Source organism: Ictidomys tridecemlineatus, unplaced genomic scaffold (genome assembly GCF_052094955.1).
Source record: "Ictidomys tridecemlineatus isolate mIctTri1 unplaced genomic scaffold, mIctTri1.hap1 Scaffold_522, whole genome shotgun sequence".
NCBI classification, from domain to species: domain Eukaryota; kingdom Metazoa; phylum Chordata; class Mammalia; order Rodentia; family Sciuridae; genus Ictidomys; species Ictidomys tridecemlineatus.
Window position 1 is genome coordinate 19,217 of NW_027523431.1, and position 22,847 is coordinate 42,063.

The 22,847-nt window shown below is 37.0% G+C and overlaps 1 pseudogene; it reads left to right on the top strand.

Annotated features, from left to right (window-relative positions):
- The first annotated feature begins 19,990 nt into the window (after nucleotides 1–19,990).
- On the top strand, nucleotides 19,991–20,867 carry LOC144373919 (transcription factor GATA-6 pseudogene; annotated as a pseudogene).
- The last annotated feature ends 1,980 nt before the right edge of the window (nucleotides 20,868–22,847 follow it).

Consider the following 22,847-nt stretch of genomic DNA (forward strand, 5'->3'; position numbering starts at 1 on the left):
GAGTTTACAGAGATGTTATGGTGTGTGATAATTGATATTTGTATAGTATTTTACGATTTTGATTTTTAAAGGCATTTTCATATTATATGCTCCTCATGGAAATCCTGTAATAGGCAGAGTAAAGATTTTGATCCCTGCTTAAAATGTGAATCAGAGTCTCAGAAAGACCTTCTGTCTCTTTATCCTTCTCCCTCCCTCCCTCCCTCTCCTCCCCCCCACCACACACATGCACACACATACATTAAACTGGCATGTACAGAAGGACAAAGACTCAAATCATTAGACTCTGACTCTAGATTGATTCCCCTTACTATTCTATCCAGACAAGTTTTTTGTTTGTTTGTTTTGAAGCATTATTTTTCTATCAGTCATTTATTCATACTTGGACAAATATGTATAAGGAGGTACAAGGTTCCAAGATTACTGTAGTGAAATGGATAAAGTCATTGCTCCATATGCAATAAGTCAGAAGTTAATAAATGTTCTGATGAAGGGGGAAAAAAGCCAGATAATGGGGACAACGAGAGCAGAGGTCTATAGGAAGATATCATTTTATATATATCTAGAAATAGAATCTAGTTTACACGTGGGTAGAATACAATCCCTTTAGTTGGGGAGAGGGTAGAGAAATTTCATTTTCAAGAACAACTTGTGTAATGAAAGAAACTCACATAGGCAGGGTGGGGTATGGTCCTACCATCCCTGCAAAAGGGGTGTGTATTCAGAATGGACCATAGAATTCCAAAGAGATCCTAATTCGGAAAGACCTGTTGCCTCTCTTTGCCTCATTTCTCAAACTTGAAAGAGTACATCAAAGATAAGGAATATCCCTGGAAACTAAGGTTATGTCTAGACAGAGCTTTACACAGAGAAATAAATTGTACATAGAAGAAGTGCTTGTCATAAGAACAGCAGGCATGGGATTCTAGAACACACCCAGGTTGACATTACTACCATGGCTCCATGTATCATCTGTCACTTTGCAGAGGAAGACAGGCATCAGGGGGTGACAGATTATGGGCCTGGTGAAAGCCCTCCAGATGACCAACATCATCACCCTCAGCCAGCTCTCAGCCATCCCTCAGTGTTCAGAAGCAGGCACCTTGGAGCCTGTGTGGCGGCTTGTTCAGAATGCCTCCCCGGCTTCATCCTGAGCAAGGCATGCTGAAGTCTTTATATGCCCAACAGAGAAGTAGAGAGGCTACTGACAACCATAGCCTATGAACACAGATGTAAGAGATTATATAATCTGGAAGTAAAAAAAAGGAAAGGAGGGCTGGGATGTAGATCAGTGGCAAAGCGTTTGCCTTGCATTCGCAAAGCCCTGGGTTCAACCCCCAGTTCCAAAAAAAAAAAAAAAAAAAAAAAAGAAAGAAAAAAGAACCCCACAAAAAAAGATTTTTAAAAAAGGAAAGGAAAAGCTATCTCTTTAAAAAGTACTCAACACATATTTATAAACAGTCCACTAAGCCCAAAAGCACCTACTATGCATTGCATCATCATCTAGATATTTATCACAGGCCTTCTCTACCTTATGACCCTTTAAGGTTGCATATGGCTTCTAAGTTTGTATTCACCAAAGAATTTTATCTTTTAAAACAGAAAAGGAAAATATGTTGTGTGCTCCTGTTGATAGTGATCGATCAATCATGCCTACCTGGAGTACCAGCTGGAAGAGTATCCAGGTGCATTGGGCTCTTTGGAAACTACCACCATGATTGATTAGCAATGTCTGCCATAGCCTCAGGAAAGAAAGGCTTCAGAACCAGCATTGTGATTTAGAAGCATGTTAGAGGAACAGCAACAAAACTGTGGATTCTCACATAGTTTCTAAAGGACTCAGAAACATAGTGGTAATCGTTCCATTTTGAATATGAAATCTAGTTTAGGATTCACAAATAAAGTCAAGATAAAACATCATACATTTGAGACATGAAAATAGTAACTCATCGGGTCATTTTTGTCAAACAGTCTTGGGTTCACATTCTCTTCCTGTACCTTCCTCTGGGTAACGTATTTACTGTCCACACTATTCAATTTACTCTTGTGCTGATAATAATGAAAATACGTACCCGTACTGTTGTGAAGATGAAACGAGGCCATGACTACAACTGAAATGTACAGACAGCACCTGGCAGAAGGTAGGAGGCCTAATAAATGGTAGCTATTACTACACTTAATCATAATTTAAGGCAAAACAAATCATTTTCTTTCTGGTGCTTTTAAAACACTGTTGAAAACTCTGCTGTGGAATTATTGCACTACATCGCGGTTGGGGTTTTTTTGTTTTGTTTTGTTTTGTTTTTTGCTACTTGTCTTTCTTTTACTGTGAGCTTTATGGGATCAGGAATCATGGCTTGTTCATCATCGATCCTTGGGATATAATTCAGTGTCCAGCAGAGAGTAAGCAGCAAAAAGTGTTGGCCTATGAAAGGAAACAGCAACTGAAATGGGTAAACTATTATTTGCAAATGCATGTTCCTCATTTGCTAGAAAGTTTAACTGAAAAGTATAGCTCGGATACCGAAAGAATTCTTTATTAAGTTTCTTGTTTTTATTTGAAGATATTCTAGCTGTGGCTGGGTAATGGAATAATCCTGCCACAGAGGAAAAAGTTAAAGCAAAGAGACAGATGTTTCAGGGATCCTGTTCCTATATTCCACTTATTGTCACACTGACCTACAAGTTATACTCTAGTTATGATGACCATATGCCCCTTACTTCCTTTGTCAAGCCTAACTTCCAATACTTTGTTGCAACATTGTATAAGTAAATATATACTTGTCACATCCTAAGTTTCAGTCTTAAATTCTGAGTACCTGGTCATTGTAGCCATTTGCAAAGACCAGAGTCTAGGCCATTTGAATATTCTCTCCCATCTGAAGCAGACCATATTCTGCCTGAAAGTGTTGAGTCATAGATCTTAGATATATGTATAATTTCTATATTTCATGCTGAGAAAGACATTTCTTTCTTCTTCTGTAAAATCCCTATTTGCTTCATTTGTTTTTAAATTTTCATTATTTGTCTGAGTAATCTCCTGCATCTTCTTGTTATTATAATCTCTTTATTTTTTAGTTATCTTGGGTTATTTATTTATTTTTTTATAATTTCATTTTTTCAATGTTAGTGTGCAAAAATACAACGGATTTTTTTTATTTAGATTTTTTTCTTTTTTTATTGGTTGTTCAAAACATTACAAAGCTCATGACATATCATCTTTCATACATTTGATTCAAGTGAGTTATGAACTTCCGTTTTTACCCCAAATACAAATTGCAGAATCACATCAGTTACACATTCACAATTTTTACATAATGCTATATTAGTGACTGTTGGATTCTGCTACCTTTCCTATCCCCTACTATCCCCCCTCCCCTCCCCTCCCATCTTTACTCTCTACCTCATCTGCTGTTGTTCAATTCTCTCCCTTGTCCCCCACCCCTTTCTCCTCACAACCTCTTATATGTAATTTTGTGTTACATTGAGGGTCTCCTACCATTTCCATATGCTTTCCCTTCTCTCTCCCTTTCTCTCCCCCACTGGTCTTCCCTGAGGATCTTAAAAGGGCGTACTATAGGGATACTGCCACATCAATGATCATAGCAGCACAATTCACAATAGCTAGACTGTGGAACCAACCTAGATGCCCTTCAATAGATGAATAGATAAAAAATGTGGCATCTATACACAATGGAGTATTACACAGCACTAAAAAATGACAAAATCATAGAATTTGCAGGGAAATGGATGCCATTAGAACAGATTATGCTAAGCCAAGCTAGCCAATCCTTAAAAAACAAATGCCAAATGTCTTCTTTGATATAGAGAGAGCAACTAAGAACAGAACAGGGAGGAAGAGCATGAGGAAAAGATTAACATCTTGGGTTATTTAAATGGTCATTTAGTTGACTCTTCCAGTTCCCTGATGTCTCCATTCCTTATCTCCTTGTCTCCTGTGTCTCCCTTTCCTCTTCTCTGCTAGTCTTCAGTTCTCATGCATTATCTCTTAGACCTTGCTCATTCCCCTCCATTTCTTGATAATGAAATTCAGATAACCACATTTGTCCTATCTTCTTTCATTCAGATATAGTTTGGTTTGTATATGATTTGTCCCCTCCAAAAACTCAGGTGGAAGTTTAATTTTTATCATAAGGAATTAAGGGTATGGAAATTTAATTTAGCTCTAGTGCTTGGAGGTACAGTCTTTGGGAGATGATTAAACTAAAATGAAGTCTTTGGGATGGAACGGCCCAGATAGAATCCCAGTGGTCACATGAGAACAAGAGAGACCAGGGCTACACACACGGGTACACTCGGTATCTCTTGGCATGTGACACCCTATGCTACCTTGGAACTCTGCCAGCAAGAGGGCCATCACCTACTGCAAGCCCTCAACACTGGACTAGAACAGAGGGCCACAAAAAACCTTTGTTCTATTAGCAACAGGAAGCAAATGAAGACAAAGTTCTTCCAATTATTCCCACAAGTAATTTTCTTTTTATCTCTCTCTCTTTTTTTAAATTTATGAGAATGTTCTTTGACCTCTCCTCATTGTGCAAGTCTCTTTTCTTCCCTGTGCTTCCTATTTTGCTAAGAGTCCAAAGCACAGCAATTCCCATGCTTTTGCCAATTTCCTAAGCTCCCTGTTCCCAGTGACTTTGGATCATGGAAGTCCGGCCATGGTTCTTCTGGATGCCATCAGCTGCCTTGCAGGTTCACCTCTGAACACAGGCAAATGCATGCTGCTGGAGAAAATTCCATGACTGAACACATAAGCATTTGTAGATGTATGGTCACCAATAACTGCTGACACATGACGACCTGCTCTTCCCTTCCCCCATAGCCTTATTTCTAAGCCTCCCACTCTCCCCAAGACAACCGTTTCCTCCTTCCTCTCATCCAGCAGACATCTTCAGCTGCTGTTGCACAGAGAAAAGACATAATTCCAGAAGAGACATTTAACTTCTCACCTCAACTCCTGTGCCAACACCTACTTTTCCTCCTTTATTCCTATGATAAAGGGAAGAGTTAGAGGCAATAAATTCAGCTGCATTTCTAGATCCTGTCAATTCTGATAACCCAGGGGATTTTACTCCTTTAGTTTTCCTTTCTCTTCTGTGATCCATGCCTCAAGCATTACTAGATCCTTCTACAACCACAGAACCTGCACTAACTCACAACCACAGAACCTGCACTAACTCCTCCCACACTCCTCTTAAGGTCCATCTACTGCTTCTTATGTTGCTAATTGGCTCTTCTCTTTTATGTAAATCTTACCATAAGGTAGGAGGTAGAAGGCTTAATAAATGGTAGCTATTACTACACTTAATCATAATTTAAAGCAAAATAAAAGGAATTGTCAGCAATTGTGGTTGTTTTGTTCCACCTCCCACTCACCTGTTGAGCAACTATATTTTACTGAGATCATCCACGACCAACGTGTGGGGGAAGCCTGATGCTCACAGTCCTACGCTGGTTGCTCCACAATGCCAGTTCTCTGTATTTCCATACAGAAATACTCCTTTCCCTTCTCTTCAGCGCTGCAAGATTTTGCTGGGTTTCCTTTCATGGTTCTGAGTATTCCTAAGGCTGTCTCTTTTGTGAGATCTCTTTCCCTAACCAGTATTCATATATCCTTGTTCTTTAATGTTTTAATCCTGGTCCTCCAAGAAGCAGATGGATGAGAATAAACATTTTAAAAATACATTTATTTTCAAAATTTTAAAAATAGGGTAGCAGGCTACAAAAAAAAAATTAAGGAGGGAGCCAAGGGACAGAAATCCAAGTCTGACTTTGAGTGATTGGAAGAGGAAAGATAAAAAGAAAGGCAGTGGGGGAAGAAGAAAGACTGAGCAGAAGGGTTTAGGACTGTAGTATGCTTATAAGGAAGCTTGATAAAGGCATTGAAGGGTCTGCAGGTCAAAATCTTCTCTTAGAAGATTCCCACATCACCCAGAAATGGACATGCTTACGTGACCCTGCTGTCACTCATTGCCTGGATGCAGCCTAAGGGATCTGTGGCTTTGTACACCAAGCTATGGATTTCAGAGCACATCAGCAGAAGCCCTCAGCTTCCTGCAATCAGTGATCTGAGTGGTAGATTCACACGGTTTCCACACTCCAGAGTCGTACTAAGTCCTCGTTCATTTTTTATTTTAGAGCGATATGCAGAAAATTCAAGTAGTATGGCAACTTGTTGAATGTGACTAGGTGAGTAATAATTAAGTTATCATTTAAATTAAAATCTCAAGTCTTCACATAAGAGTTGAGGATAACAACAAGCTAAGAAACAAATATCAGGTACAAAACCTATATGATAAGAAGGAGTTTGATTGAACAAAATAATAATAATAATAATAATAATAATAATAATAATAATAATAATTTTCTTAAATAATACTAAGCAAAAAAGTAAATGGTGTAGTCAGAGAAGAAAGCAGGTGCACAATACTAATGGCTTTAAATTCAGAATCAGAAGTTTGGACTGGATTTTACCAAAAATTTAACATATTAAAAGATGCTTAATACTTTTAGTGAGGAAAATGGGATATTGGAGGCTCATATTTTTAAAATACCATTGAAAAATAGAAACAACATAAATATCCACAACTTTGTGACTTACAGATATATGCATTAGAATATTACACAACTGTTGAACAGATAAGGAGACTATTTACAATGATACAGACTTATCATCAAAATGATAATTTTGGTAGTAAGTAAAAAGTGTAAGATGCAAAATAGTTTGAATAAAGTCATATCACTTTTAAAAACATGAAACATGTATATGCTAACCTCAGAAAGTGGTAGAGACAGGTAATATATTCTTATATTGGTAATATTCAGTATCTGGCCTGAAAGTGTTGAAAAGTGACTCGATTTTTGTGTACACTTTGTACTATTTGGATTTTGAAACCTTCTTCATTTGTTAGTAGATCAATTAAAATTAAATACAATAGAGGAATACACTACTATTCAAGCAAAACACTGAGTCAATATCTCCAACTCAGAGTGATCTCCTAAGCTCAGGCATGTGGATCTGGCTGACTATGGAATATCTCCACTTGGATAATTTCATCAAGTCAACGTGACCGAAGCTGAACTCAGCCTCTCCTTTCCAGCCACCAGGCTTTGGCTTACACATTATTTATCCAAAGGCTTTCTCCCTGGCCTGATGTGTGCTCCTATCTCCTGGGAGGGCATGGCTCCAGTCTTCTGCCATGGGCCCACACATCCAACATGGTATCAAGCACAGCCCACCTGTTAACCACTGTATCCTCACTGGATAATGGAATCCATCTCCAGGATTATGCGTGATTTAATAAAGACGGTTCTTCACAACAATTACCTCCTAAGATGCCAAACACATCATTAACTGAACTAAAATACCACTTAGAGAAGCACATTTGTAGGTTTGCTACCTGTTGTGGAAAGTAATATAATATTTCCTTTCATTCATTCTTAAATAGCTTCTTTTGATTTTACGATCTGCTTCCTAATTCTGCTCTTCTGAGATCTTATGAACAAGCCATAATTACTGTTTCCATAATGCCAATTATTTTATGGATTTCAAAGTGAAAGATTAATATGGAGAAGTGATATGATTTAAGACACAAGGGATAGATATATATTTAACGTGGCTTAAAAGGAATTCCCCTTACTAGTTTAAATCATAAAACAATCAGCTAACTAAATTTTTGGATGAATAAATAGATACATGCATCTAAGCTATATATTTATGTATAGAAATAATCAAGCAATAAACAGACAGCTGAACCAACACTAAGAAAGGAAAATTCTCATGTTCCTAGTAAAAAGATATAGTGAAAACAGAGTTGGGACACTGAGCAACTGCTGAATCTGGTGGTCACCTAACATCAGTGAATTTCCTTCTAATCTTGGGGATAGAACTATAGACTCTTGCGTACATGGAGCTGGAACTACTGAGGTACAAGAAACTGGCATTTACAATGTGTCAATGTCACACCTGAAACATGGCTAAGAAAACACACATGCACACACACTGATTTACATGACTTAAATAGGAGGTAGGGATATTTAAAATCTTATAGGAATTGTGCTTAAAAATAATTATCTGTAAAAAAATGGAGTTAAAGATTACGTATGTAACTTTGAGATTCAAATTTATGTTTTCCCCATGAGACGTAAACCTGAAGCAGATAAAGTAACTTAAAAAATAGCTTAGGACTTAGAAATTCATAATCTCCTTTCAGTCTTCCACAGTTCACTACCCAAGACATGTAAGACTGACACAGAAAATAACTAAGGCCAGAACTGAGTGTACATTTACAAGCTTTGGTCATCCATAATTAAAATAAAATAGAATTTTGCCCAAGTAGAATTTTTAGATAAGAAAAATATAATTGCATAATAAAATGAAACAAGGTTTCTGTGATCAATCTGAACAACAGACTAGAGGGAGTTGATGAAAGAAAAAGTGAAAAAACATCAAATTGCTAGACTAATCTGAGAAAATTACCCCGAATGTAAAACATTATCTTCATAAAATTTAAAAAAAGTCAAATATATTTTCAATTCTAATTCTCAAACTTAATAGATTTGTGATTCTGAAGATATGATCTCTTGTGTCTCTACTTCTCTCATCTCTAAAATTAGAATTCACAATACATGACTTCAAACTCACTGAGTCAAATTAAATGAGATTATGTTTGTGAATGTCATACTAAAGTGCACATAGAAAGCATTCCATTACTATTATCATAATCAATATGTGTATTAACACATACTTTTATGATACCCTTAATTCAGTTCCTTACTCTACTATAGACCGCCACTAAAAGTAAGATTTTTTAGTTCTTTATTTTTGTAGTTAATGTCTAGAACTTCTGGTTTTAGATTTTAAGGAATACACTAGACTTAGTTTTTAGAAAGATTATTTGTCTAATTTTAATACATGTTTTTGACCCCTTTTGTGCATACTTAGAAAACATTCTAAAATGACCTTCAGGATTTACATTCCCAAAATAGCTCTTTTTTTTTAATGTTTGAATAGTGCATTATAGTTATACCTAATCGTGGAGCTCATTTTGATATAATTCTAAGGTCCAGAATATAATTTGCTCGATTTCAGTCCCCAGTACTTCCCTTTTCTTTTCACCCCTTGTTTCTCTTCCTCTACCCTACTGGTCTTCCTATATTTATTTATTTTTTTAAGATTGGTGATTTGTAGATATCCATAAAGGTGGAATTCACTGTGGCACGTTTACAGATGTACACAGTGCAATTTTGTCAACTGATTTTGAATGACACAAATTTATGAGGAGGAGGATAGGGTGCAATATCATGTTGACTTTGTAGAGACATAGGAACATGTTTAGAAGGAGGCAGAAATAACAGAAGGAGTTCTCATTTTTAACAAAATGGAAAAAATTTAAAAATTTTTTTAAAAAAATTAGTGCATTAGTGCACAAAATGTTTAATCAAGAAGTTTTCTAAATTCAATCTTCTGTGTACATTAGCATATTAAATTATCTGAAAATCTTTGCAGTAAAGACATTTTTTAAAGAAATTTTACCTCACTATTGTGCAAACTCATTGACCATTGGCCATTCTATAAAATGCTCACTTAACCTCTTTATAGGTTATCTTAGAAATCCCTAACTTGCAGTTTCTCTGTGCACATCGACCCCTCTCCATGGCTTGCTCTGTCTCAGTTCCACTTTTTTGTGTCCACCCTTTGACTTTGAGTGCAGTTAGTTATTCATCATTGTGGCTTGAAGTGCAAAGTCCTGGGAAACGTGCCACTCCCTGAGCTGTCCTATTGGTTTTGGACATTGTTCTGAGGAGACCTAAGCCAAAAGGCTGCCCAGGGGTTGACTGAAAGCCACCTGTCATGTACAGCAAACGTCTTTCTTTGGTCATTAAATGCTAAAAAGCTGAAAAGTTTGTAGCAGTGTGTCAGTGGGCCAAGGGCAATCCACTCTTTTGTTTTATGTTTGGATTGTTAAGTGGGCGGATGGAAACTACCATCATGCATGCACAAAGCGAAGGAACTTTTGTGTTAGACATTTAACGTTCAAACCTCCACTCTGGCCAAACACCAGTTTCCTGACACCTAGAAAGATAACTTCTAAGTGTCAGGTTCCTTTCCTGCAACACGAGAATGATACGTATTTCTTACACATTTCTGTGAAGCTTCAAGATAATGTAGAGTGGATTTTTTTTTTGGAAATTTTTTTTATTTAAAATAAATAGAAAGATATTAAGACATGTATTTGTATATCTTAGTTTCTGTGGGTCAGGAGTTCAGGCACTAGCATGCTATATAAGTCCCCTACAAGTCTGCAGTCAAGGTACTAGGAAGACTGTGGTCTCATTTGAAGGCTCGACTGAGAAAAGCTTCACTTCCGAGCTGCTGTGGTTGCTGGTTTACTTCCTGGCTATCACTTAATGGCTGCCCTCAGTTCCTTGCCATATAGACCATTTCATGTGGTAGCTTATCTCATTAAAGCCAGCAAGGGCAAGTCAACAGACAGAAGTCATAAATCATAAATGACATAATCATGGAAGTGAAATCTCATTACCTTTGTGATGTCTAATTGAGAGAAACAAGTCACAGTTCCACTTCTCAGGATAGAAGATTATACAAGATTAGAATCCCTTCAAAAAAGACCATAACTTGAGGGCCATAATAGAGTCAAATGAAATCAAATCACAAATATTGGGTTTTATTTGTATTTTTGCTTTTTATGCTGTGCTCCCTCCTCTTCCCACATTCCTCTAATTCCATCATCTCCCATTGCTACTCTCAGGTGATCAATTTAAACAAGCTGGTTCATATAATCTGATATTTTTTCTTCAATCAAATACAGAAAGGTAGAATAATTCACAGATGTATATATGAACATATATATGTGTGCATGTACATATTTGTCCATGTTATATATTTAGGGAAATATATAATTTTTCATTTAACAATGAGATTATATTATACCTACCTTTTTGCATCCTGCTTTTTTCACATCATGGGAATTGTTTCATATCAAGTAATGTAGTACTAAGTTGCATAATGTTCTGTAATATTCTCTGTAGTCAACCATTCCTCTTCTAATCAAAATTCACTTAGCTACCAGGTTTTCAAAACAAACAGTGATGCAATAAATATCCTTGAACATGCATCCTTACCTGCCAATACATTTGTTTCTGTGGGACAGTTTCCCACAATGAAATGTGTGGGTCAATGGATAGTTTTAACTTAATAGATATTGCCAGATTTCTTTCCAAAAAAAAAAAGCTATAATAATGCACATTTTCACCAGCAATATATTAAAATAGCTCTTTCCTCTGTATCACCACCAGCAGTAGGTGTTATTGCTCTGCTCAGTGCTTGCCAGTCTGATGCGCATAAAGGGATATCTCATTACTTTAATTTGCACTCACTGATGATTGGTAAGGTTGAGTATTTTAATGTTTGTTGGCCATTTGGAATTGCCTTTTTGTACACTGCTTCTATACAGTCTTTGCTAATTTTTCTATTGGGATGCTTGAAAGAGCTCTTTATATAAAATGGATGTTAATCCGTATCAGTTATATTAATATTTTCCTTCAGATTCATCATTGTTCTCTATTCACATATCTGTAGAATATTTTCACATGCAGAGTTTTTAAAAGTTTGTATGGTCCATAAACACATTTTTTTTACACAAATGTTAAATAATACATGAGTGTCCTAAATATTCCTTTTCTAATGTACTATGGTTCTATTACTTTTTAAAATTAAATCAATACTCCTTTCAGTATTATTTTGGGTTTTAGGTAAGATAGAGATTAACTGTGTTTTCTTCTTCAGAGAGAGCTAATTATTTTACCACAATTTTTAAATAATTTATGCCTTTATACTGGTCCAAATATTACTTTTATCATGTATTAGAAACTTATTTCTCCTCAGTTCCAGTTCCAAGGTTTCCAGGATGTTTCACTAATGTGTCTAATTTTATGCCAATACTCTAATGAACTGATCTGGATAGAAAAGTCAGATGATCTTTTATGTGAGTCATTTTCCATTTCTGTTCTTTCTTTGCATGACTTTCTGGCATTATTTTTATCCATATAAATTCAGAATAATTTTATTCAATTTCAAAAGGAAAGGTATAGTGGAACTATAATTGGCATTATGTTAAGTAATATGCTGGTTTTAGAAGAATCAAAACTTTTAGAAAATTTATCGACCATTTAATGCCTTTCTCTTTGTTCAGAATTTGATTTATATCTTTTAATTTTGTAGAAATTTTACTTATAAAGCTTTTTATTACATTATTATGTTTATTCCTAAGATTTTATTGTTCTCTTTTCTGTCATTATGAATATAATTTCGGTTCTATTTTAATTTCTAGGCCCTTATTGTCATATCAGCCATTTTTTTCAAGATGTTATCATGTACAATTGTCTTTATCAATCAAAGGAGAACTTTGCTTTTATTTTAATTACAGGCTCATGGGTTTTCTAGGTATAAATAATTTTATCTAACAGATAAACATTTACCATTATTTTGATCATGCTTATATTATTCTAATTTCCTTATGCAAGAATTTTAAGAAAATATTGACTGACAATTGTGTTCTTACTCTTGGTTGAAATTGAAATGGTTTTAGTAATTTGTGATTGAAAATATTGGTAAAATTAGCAAATATTTTTATCCCTATTTTGCTTTCTAAGGAATAGCTAATGACTTTTATAATTTTATTTCCTAGAATAAATGCTACTTCATGGAATATGTTGATACCTTCATGAAATCTATCAGTCTACTTTATTTAAGCCTTTTGCATGTACATTTATAAGAAATGGCATTGATTTTTCTTTTCTGATATCCATTTACTTTAATCAAAAGCACTTCAATGAGATACAATTTATATACTATAAAATTCACCTATTTGCAGCATACAATTCAATGATTTTTAGTAAATTTGCAGTCATACAACTGTGACCACAAAATATCCCTTGTTGGGTGAGATGTGGCTCTTGTGATGGAGTACTGGACTGTGACATGTGAGGCCCTGGGTTCCATCCCCAGCACAGTAGTGGTGGTAACAACAACAATATCCATTGTACCCACAAGTGGCAAATTCCTGCTTTCACCCAAACCTTAGGTTACCATTAATCTGTTTTCTCTGTTTATAGATTTGCTTTCTAGGAACATTTTATATAAATGAATCATATAATATGTGGTTTTTATGTCCTGATTCTTTCATTTGAGATACTATTTTGGGTATGTCATACATTTTGAGGTCATGCATTTTGTAACATATATCATTATTTCACTTTTTTTTTTGTACCAGGGATTGAATCCAGGGGTGCCACACTCCAAGCCCTTTTTATTTTGAGGCAGGGCACAGATAAGCTGCTGAGGCTGTCTTTGAACCTGTGATCCTCATGCCCCAGCCTCCTGAGCCACTGGGATTACACCATGTCCAGCTATTTCACTCCTTCCTTCTAAAAGACATATATTTTAATTTAGAAATTAAAGTTAGAAAGACTTCTTAAAATGACTTGGAATTTTTTTTAATCTTTTTGATGCTCTATAAGTAATTTTATAATATTAAAATTAACTTTTCCTTAAAGAAAAGCTAGGATTTAACTGTGAACCCTTTGGTGAATTCCCCTATCAGATGTGTAATTGTTTTTCTATTGTTTTTCTATTCATCAATCAATTTAGGTTTCTATTTCTTCCTGGATAAACTTTAATAAATTTATGGTTTTCTGAGAAATAATTTATTGTTTTCTAGGATTTCAAATGTTTGCTGTGTATTCTTTTATCTTTCTTACTTGTCCTTAACCAGTGTGTTTGTAACAATACTTCTTTTCTTGTCCTTAACCTTATATTTCACTTCTTCTTCTTTCTCTTTTTTTCCTCTCCCTCTTTCTCTGCTTTCCTTTCCATTTTCTCATAAGGCTCATAATGTAGTTTATGGTCTTTTCACGTAATAGTTTATTTAATTTACGTAATCTTTTTACTAGTTTTAAATGAAGCTTAGCTTTTTTTTTCTTTCTTCTAACACATTACAGTGTATATATTGATGGGATACCATGGGATGCCTTGACAAATGCATACATTGCATAATATTGAAATCAGGTACATATACACTCATCTCTTCTTGTGAACAGCTATCATTTCTTTGTGGTGCGAACACTCAATATCTTTTTCTCTAGGATGTGTGTGTGTGTGTGTGTGTGTGTGTGTGTGTGTGTGTGTGTGTGAGTATTTACAGCCTGGGGTGCTTAACCCCTAAGCCACTTCCCCAGTCCTTTTGTCAATTTTTATTTACTCTCAGTTACTTAAAGCCTTTCTAAGTTGCTGAATCTGGCTTTGAACTTGAAATCCTCTTGCCTCAGCCTCCTGAACTGCTGGGATTACATGCAAGTGCCACCATGCCTGGCTCTTCTAGCCTTTTTTGAAATATGCATTATTGTTATCAATAGTCACCCTCTCATGCAAACCCCCCAGAAATTCTCTTATATAACTATGACTTAGTGCCTGTTGAAATACCTTTTCTGTTCCTCCCTCCCATCAGTTCTCCCTAGCTGCTGGTGACCACCCTGTTATTTTCAACTTCTCAGTGATCAACATTTGAGGTTCTTCATATGAATGGGATCAGGCAGTATTTGGCATTTCTTTTTTGTTTTTGATTTTTTCTGGCTAGTGTTTTTGTTTTTGTTGTTGTTGTTGTTTCGTTTGGGTAGTTGTTATTTTGCTGTTCTTTTGATATTCTAATATCATAATCTAAGTAATATCTACTACTTCCATTTTTAATATCTTCATAAATCCACCCTAATGTAAATTGTGCATTATGCTAAGTTTTCTGGTTTTGGTAAATAGCCTTTTCATTTATTTCTGCATAGTTTTTATTATCAGGTTTGAATTACTCCACACCCTTAGCCCTACTAGCAATACTAGGAGTTGAACCCAAGGAGAATTTATTGCTGAGCTATAGCCTCAGTTCTTTTCATTTTTAATTCTTAATTAAATGCTTAATCACTAAACTTAAATGCTTAATCACTAAACTTCTGAGGCTAGCCTTGAAGGAGCAATCCTCCTGCCTCAGTCTCCAGAATCCCTGGGATTAAAGGCATGTGCTACTACACCTTCATTTTGATTTACTTTTTGATTCAAGGAATACCTATTATTTTTTTTCACAATTCTAAGCAAAGAGATTATTGTATTAATTTTTTAAGGTTACATTTAATTTCATAGATTTTTAATCACAGAATGTGGTCCATCAAATCTTAAATTTGGCAAGGATTTACTTATTAAATATTATATGGATTCACAAAAATATATGTTATTTCTTTTAAAAATATTAAAGTCTGTTATTAAATAAAATAATTAATTGTATAACTAAATTCCTTCATGTCTTTAGTTATTCCTGCTTGCTGGATTAATTCAAAATAAACATAAGAAATCTTTTGCTATATTGGATACTTAATCAAATTCTCCTTGATTATCTAGTGGATTCATGTAAGATGTATATATTTAGCTGTTGTGTTATTTAGTATGTATGGGTTTATGATAGTAGTAACTTCTACATTAGTTGAATCTATTATCATTATATTATGTACATTTCAATTTTTTGTTTTTATTCTTAAACTGCACTTTGATTACATTTATGTTGTAGTTTCTTCTCTCATTTTTGCTCTTACTTGTTTAATATCTCTTTTTATCCTTTATTCCTTAAATTTTAAACACATTTTAAATGCACCTTAAAAAAATAAATGGTGTGCATTAAACCAATATTTCATCCTTTCAGTCACTTCCAATGGAAAAATTTAATCCATTCCCAAATATGTATATTAATTTTATTTCTCCCATCTTTATATCTATTACTTAATGCTTCTGGTGACTTCCTAATATTTGGGGGGAGGAGGGTACTGGGGACTGAACTTAGGCCAACTTGACCACTGAGCCACATCCCCAGCCCTATTTTGTATTTTATTTAGAGACAGGGTCTCACTGTGTGTTAGCCTCTCACTTTTCTGAGGCTGGTTTTGAAATCACAATCCCCCTGCTTCAGCCTCATGAGCTACTGGGATTACAGAAATGCTCCACATTGCCTGGCTTTTCCACCAGTTTGCTAAAGTTGGGATTGATTCCATTTCTCAACTTCTTAATTTGGATATTCCAGTACATTTTCCATATTCTGACTGAAAACCTTTCACTTCCAAAGACTCATAATCAGACTTCCCTAATTTACTAATAAGATTTCAAGTCTTTCCTAAGCCATATATCAATGAAGCTCCACCTCCTTGCCCTTTTTTGAGATGAGTCCTTAGAATACTTCCATCTTCCCTTTCTCCTTTTATTCTTTTCATTGTTCAACCCTCACTCAGATTGTGCCTTTCAAAAATTCCTTTTTCATTCCCTCTCCCACCTCTGATTTCACAGAGCTAATTAACTCAGTTCAGATGCAAGTTATTATAATTTTCATTGCAGATGCTCCTTCTGTTTTAATAAACCACATTAGTACTCTATTTCGTATTACCAGAGAATCTTTCATTGTTCATTTAGATATATGTGTGTACACCATGGTCCATTGCTCACCACATGTTCCTCTTTTCTCCCATTTCTCCTACTTTGAGGTCTCTATTCTAATGGATCTGACAAACAAATAATAATTTGACTAAGCATTGAGTATTTCCATTCTAGCTCTTTTAAAAATTTTCAAATGTTTTTGTACCATCACCTAACCTCTGTTCTTACAGATAATAATAGCGATGACAGTCTGATTATTTTTCATGATAATAGAGTGCATTTTGGCATATTGTACATACAAGAAATATTATTTATTCTAATTGGGATTTGGTTCCTTTTCCATTTTAGGTAATGTTATGGACTACATTGTGCCCCACCCAAAATTTACATATTTAAGTCCTAATCCCAAAGTGATTGCACTTGAAGATAGTGTCATTAAAGGGGTACTTACTTGGAAGTGAGGTCATGAGGCTTAGCCATAATCCAAAAGGACTAGTGTTCCTATAAGAAAAGGAAGAGACACAAGAGATCTTCCTCTCAGCTCATCACCCAGAGGAAAAGAGAGGAGACAACTCAGCAGAGAAGTAGCTGTTACAAAACATGGGAGTCTCACCAGAAATCAACCCTGCTTGTACCTCGTCTGGACTTCAGTCACCAGAACTATGAAAAAATAAATTTCCACCACTTCAGCCATCCAGTCTCAGGTATTCTGCTGTGATGGTCTCTTTTTCTTTTTATTTGAATGTTTATAAGATTGTCCCTTTAGCATTAGAGCTCTAGAATTTTGTCAGGATGAATCTAAGTGTGCATCTTTTTTCATCAACTCTGTCTGGAACTTGTATCATTTTAATTTCTGGATATATCCCTTACCTCCAACCCTCAGGGAATTTTTCTTTTTGATCACTTATTTCTGCTTTTCTTTCTTTTTTTCCCCTTTGTAAAATCCTATTATTTGCATGTTTGGTGAAGGAGATTTATTCTCCAACCCTTTTATCTTTCATCTCAAGGTGTTTGTTTGTTTTTAATCTATGATGATTTGAGATATTTCTTCTCACTAATATTCCAGTGAATGGATTTGGGTCTTAGTAATGGCTGACTATTCTCTCAATCATTTAATTTATTGCACTTTATTATTTAAAAAATTATGATTTAAGGTATCTAGACAAGTTTATGAGTATTGTGTTAGAATTCTTTTTACCATTTGTTTTATTCAAGAAATTCTAACTTACCTGACAATTTTCTGCTCTCATTAAATAATTTACCTCTACATGATTGACATCATAATACTCGTACAGTCTTCACTGGAAAATGTCTGATGTCACTCCTATGGCCCAGGAAATCTGTGAATAGGCGTAAAGAACATAATTAAGAAAAAATCATTTTTCTTGGCGTGAAACCAAGAAAGCAGCACAGACACTGCCACGGCCAGGCCAAAAGCATATTTAAGTCCCTCCGTGAGCATAGTGGAGGGATAAGGGAATTAAAGGAACATGCATTTGGGGGGAAGCTGAAGGCTTGTCTGGGTACAGAGCATTTAGAGACCAAGGACATTGCCCAACAAACCTGAAAGATGTGCTGCATGATCTCCCTGTGCAGGGAAAGAAGCTGACATCTCTCAAGGCATCGAGCAGAGGGCAAAGGAAGGAACCATTTTGCAGCCTTGGCAAGGGGGCTGGCAGCCGAGGAAGCCAGTTCTTGGCAAATTCAAGTTTGGCCCAAAACACAGGCCCAATAAACACATACTACACAACATAAAGTGTGCTTAAATGATCAGAAGAAAAGTAAACATGGAGGGAGGTTTACAGAGGGCACAAATGGTCATAGAAACCCACCTGGCTCTATTGCCCCCCCTCAAATTTGATCTCTTGCAGGACCTGCTCAGATAGACACATCTGGCCAAGTTCTCAGTGGGGCTGGAGTGGGAGAGATTGGACTGAACCCAAGACCAGGAAACAAGGGTGTGCAGGTAATGTAGGGGACTGAGAACTGGCTCACCACCACATGAGTGGAACCCAGGGGACATCACTAGGATAAAGTTTTCTAGTATGAAACAGCAAGTACTGGGCACTGGAGGTGTGCTGACGTAAACTCTTCAGACCAACTAGCATTCAGGGAAGAGACTGGAACCTGAATGAATACATTACTGGAAAAAAAGAGAAAATCTCCAAGTAGAGTTTTCTCATAATAGCACAGAATAATACTTATAGAGAGACAAAGTCACCATGAGACCTGTACAAAAATTCCATAAAATTCAACAAAACTAGAAAACCAATGGATGAGCAAAGCTGAGCACATACTGGTATAAATGTGGGAGATGTGAGCAAAAAGTAAGCAGGCAGAGAACAACACAGGCTGTACTGTACATCCTGAATGAAGAAATACATTACACAAGATCTGGAATGTTACTACCTGTTCTTTGGTTTTGCATTATATTCCAAAATAAAAGTACTGTGCTAGCACAGGAGCTTTCTAAATTTCTTATATATGGATAGGATTTAAGCATGAAAATAGATTTTAAAACATAAGTAAATATTGTAGAATTTCAAGCAAAATCAATTTGTAGAGATGGTAAGCATCATTTAGGGAATTTGCATACTCCTTCAGGAGCCCTGGGTCTCTCTCAACGCCCAAAAGCAACCCTCACTGCTGTCCTTCTCCCTGCTCAGTGCATGCCCAAGGAGATAGAAATTATTCTGGAGCAGCTCCAGAGCATGGATGGCCATGGCTTAAAGTGGCTGATTGCAAAATTATTGTAGAGCCAAGGCTGCAGGCACAGTTGACTTCAGGGTTTTTCCATGGTGAGATCTCTCCACATTGTTTCCCCCCATCCCTTCCTCCTCCTGTTCCTCTTGTTTCCAGAGTGGACCAGGACACCGTAGCTCCTCACAAAAGCAGCAACAGGATTCCTGGCCTATTCCTTGCTTCTCAACCCATAAGCCTTGCATTTCTTCTGGGCTCCCCATGGACCTTTGGTGCTAGCGTCTTTTTCCCTGGGAGTGCCTTGTCCAGCTGAGAAAACCTATTGCTCTTCACTGAGCTCAACCAGAACAAGACCACCAGCAAGCTGTGACAGTCTAGTTGGGATGCCAAGCTGAGCTAGTTTGTACCCTAACAGCCTGAGGACATTTTCCTGATCCTTGTTGCCCTCTCCAGTTAGGGACATGCCGCTTTCAATGGTGCACCTGGCTTCTTCCTACATTTACAGCTACAGTAGCTGCAGCTGCAGAGACGGCCAGTAACTGGTCTATGTACCTAGCACCCACTGCTGTCTTTCTGGCCTATCTTCAATGGGGACCCTGATTGGCCCCAAGTCTCATCCCACAGTCCCCCATAAGGCAGAAGAATCAATGTAGCCAGTGGTTGGGCCAAAGAGCCTGACTTCCCTGGCTAGGCTGAGGTGCACACCTTGGTTCTTCCCCTACTGGCCAAGCCCTTCCATGGCCAATGGCACAATCCTGGAGGCTAAACTGTGGTGGTAAACAGGGGCTCTGGCAGCACGAGAGGCAGTGGCAGGTGCACCCTGGCGCCCATGAGCAGCCAGGAGCACAAGTACAGCTCAGTGTCTATGGCATAGCTCCTGAACCAGACATACCACTATTACCACCACCTATTACCACCACCAATACTGAGTCCATACTCACTCTACATGAGTGCACCACTGATACCTGCCTAGCTCCTGGAGCCCTATTCCAGTTCCTGAGTAACCCAGTGCAGACCTGCTGGAGAACCTGGCAGAGAGCCCCTAGTGTGTGAATTGTAGCTTCTGTGGACATCTGGAGGACACTGGCCATTGCCCGCGCAAAGTTTGTGGTAGCTAATCCCATACTAAAAGTCTTTTCAACAAGATTAATGGCCTCAGCTGACCCCTCATCAGCCAGAAGCATGTGCCTTCACCATGAAGGCTTAGACTGTCTGTGCCAACTGGCACACCACAACCACCTTATGGTGCAGAAACCTTCAGGGTGAAACTGTATGCAATGCTTTTGGACTCTACTTGAAACTCATGGGGTGCTTTGATGACTTGATATGAAAAAAAGAAGTTTAAACCAGGAAACAAAGTAAATAAGTAAATAAGTCAAAGACTTGCTCTGCTAATAACAATAAATGCATTTCTGTGACTCCAACTGCCACCTCTTCTAAGAGGATTGCAGCAAAAATATTTCTTCTCCAACGCATCCAACAGCCTCAAGTGCAGGTGCCCCAGTAATGGCTGGTGCAGGAGGGGCACCAACCCAGAACAGCAAGCTCAGGGATTCCAGTCAAGATGGGCGGGCTCTACATAGACATCAATCTGGCCTTGCTTGCTGGTGTCGCATCCTCAGAGCAACAGGATTTCAGGTATGCTCTGGCCCTGGCCTGAGTCCCTGCTGCCAGGAGGCAGGGAGAACACCACTGAAGAAGGCCTTGCACCTCTTATGTCTGATTTTGTCTAGTAGCCCCGACAGTGGTCAATGCCAACAGAACATTGCTCCAACGTGTGATTTCTGTGCCTTTGAGTCTGAAAGAGATGTATTTCCCCAGGAGGCTTGCTGAAGAGTAAAAGAAGATGAGGCTCCTCTGGAGAAGGGTCAGTGCAGCAGGAACGTGGCAAGCTCCATCCACCCAGGGCCACCTCCAGTCAGTCTGCCTCTGGGTTGACTCCTGCACTCCTTGCAGAAAATGGGATTGGGACCAGGGACTTGCCTGCTAAGAAAGATGGAGAGAGATCCTATATCCTCAAGTCTTGTGTTTCTTCTGATTGATTCTGGTTATTCCAGAATTTCTGCATATCTGTTCCATAAGCAGATTAACAAGCATTCAGGGAGAAGATCATTGAAGGCCACTTGGGACACATCTTAGAAAATGAGTGAGTTCCTGGAGCTTTTGTAAAAATATTTCTCAGTTTCCAAAACTTCATAGATACTCTAACATACACTGTGATTGGTGTTTCTCAAAGTTCATCTTGCCTGACTGATCAGTTGGAATTTGAACACAGGTAGCAAACAAGATATTTTTCTTCCATGTATACAACATATTTTTTAAAGGGTAATTTTCATTGCAGAAATATTTTTCATATGTTATATTATTTGCATAAGATTTAAGAGTGGTTTTATAATGAATATAAACCTTTTACCTTAATGGTTCTTACAATAATGTAAAAGAAAAATGCTAACTTACACATTGTTATAATTCTTTTATATCTACAACCTTTTCTATATTCCCAATTGTTTAAGAAAACTATTTCAAGAACAAATCTTCTCTCTGGAAAATTGCCATTTTCCATTTGTTAGGAATTTTTATAGAAGAACACCAATATATGCCCTTTCTTTTACTATGGAATATGTTCTGGAAAAATTGCAGCAAACCGTTACTACCTAATGAATAATACTTGTAAATCTTCTAGAATCTGTAAACATATTGTGCAATTCTGTATATCTTGAGTAACCCACAGGTTGGTTTACATTAAATTTTTAAATGGGATGTCATATGGAAAACAATTTCACGAGAGTTTTTAAAATAAAATGAGTATTATTTTTTTCTGTCTGGAAAAAAATGAAGAGTAAGTTTCTTGGCAGTCACTTTTTTATTACTGTGACTCAAATACCTGACAAAAACAATTTAGAGCAGAAAAAGTCATTTTCGTAGTTACAGAAGATTCAGTCCATGGTCAGTTGGTGCCATTGCTCTGGGCCTGAGCAGAGGCACAAGATCATGGCAGAAGGATACATCAAAGGAAAGCTCTCTAGTACATGACAGCAGGAAAGCAGAGAGAGAGAGAGAGAGAGAGAGAGAGAGAGAGAGAGAGAGAGAGAGAGAGAGAACACAAACTCATAGGGAGTAAATATAGCCACTAAGGACATGCCCCCAGTGACCTCTGTCTTCCTGAGTCACATCACCTGCTAGCAGTTACCACATAGTACCTTAGTCATCTCAAATGATTAAGCCATCCGGATTAGTGCCCTGTTAGGACACAGCTCTCATAATCTAATTACTTCACTGTGAGCATTACTGCATTGTCTCCCATGAGCTATGGGAAAACTTATACCCAAGGCATAACACATTTAATTGCCAAACAGTAAGAATTATTTGCCCTATATCTAAGTAGGTTGATCATCACCAATACATACAGGGAGAAATTCTGTCCATCTTTAGCCTGGTGAAACTGCTTTCCAATACTCCTTTGCAAACTCCGTCAGATAGGTACATCCAGGACAGCAACACTTTGGATAATATTTTAAAACAGTTAGGTCCCATCCCAAGTTACACTCCCAAAGCACCATGACTTACTGAATGCAGCAGTCGTTCCTATGCTCACTGGAGCCCTTGAAGCATGGCTGTATTTTTAGTTCATGCTTCTCCA